We start from the raw sequence: 1,159 nt of genomic DNA, 5'->3' as shown, positions 1-1,159 counted from the left end.
GGCGTAAACCCGGGAGGCGGAGCTTGCAGTGAGCTGAGATCTGGCCACTGCACTCCAGTCCGGGCGACAGAGCAAGACTCCGTCTCAAAAAAAAAATAAATAAAATAAAGTGTTGTTTTGTTTGTTTGTTGTAGAGACAGTTTTGCCTTGTTGCCCAGACAGCGATCCTCCTGCTTCAGCTCCCCAAAGTGTTGGGATTACAGGCGTGAGCCGCCACGCCCGGTCACTTTCTTACCTAAAATACCTGCACACCCTGCTTGGAGACTCTAGGGTGAGGGGAGTGGGGAACAGGAGAATCTGACAGTAGTGGGTAGATGTTAAGGAGGAGAAGGACAAGCTTGCTGTGTGGTGGGATGCTCCAGGGCTGGGGGTGCCTAGGAATCTACCTCTCTCCCAGGCTGTGGAATTATCCTCCCCACACTCACTGCTTCTCTAACCTTGGCTATCTCTTCCTGCCTTTGGGGTGTCTAATGGGCCTGAGGGACCTCCCAGCTGCTCTAGGTCATCTCACTGCAGCCATGTGCCCCATTTGGTACTGTCAAAGCTGCTGGAATATTATTGCCTTTCCAGAACCATCCTTGGGGCAAGATCAGGACCTCAGGCTGCCAGGGGCTCAGAGCCCTCCTGGGTCTTCCTGGGGCCCCTGGTCCACACGCATCTCCCCTAAGCCTTAGGGCCCTTCGAGGGGCAGCACTTCTAGCCTGCCCTTGGTTTTAGCTTTTGCTCTATGAAGATCTTGTGATTTCTTCCCCAGCATGGGGCAGCAGGAACCTCAAGCACAGTGCCTGGGGCCAAGAGAGCCACAATGGACTTGCCCCAGGTCAGGCCTGCACTTGCATTGTGTCAGGGTATCTCCCCAGGTTGCTGGCCTCCTCAACCCCTACACTGACCTGTTACCCCAGCTTTATCTCTGACACCCCAAACTCAGCAGCCCCGACCCCACTTCCCGAGCACCCCCTGTGCCTGATTCTGTACCTGTCATGGTGTCCTGGCAGCAGTCTGGGAGAGTATTTCAGTTACCCCCGGTGTCCTGGGGAGGCTGGAGCAGAGGGGTCCACTCACTGATTGCCACGGTCACAGAATAAGACTTGAATTGTGCACTGGAGGCCCTGTGGCCTTGTATGAGCCTGGTAGGCCTCTCCCCTCCTGCTTCCAATCC

Source organism: Colobus angolensis, unplaced genomic scaffold (genome assembly GCF_000951035.1).
Source record: "Colobus angolensis palliatus isolate OR3802 unplaced genomic scaffold, Cang.pa_1.0 Scaffold260, whole genome shotgun sequence".
NCBI lineage: Eukaryota > Metazoa > Chordata > Mammalia > Primates > Cercopithecidae > Colobus > Colobus angolensis.
This window is presented reverse-complemented; position numbering follows the sequence as displayed.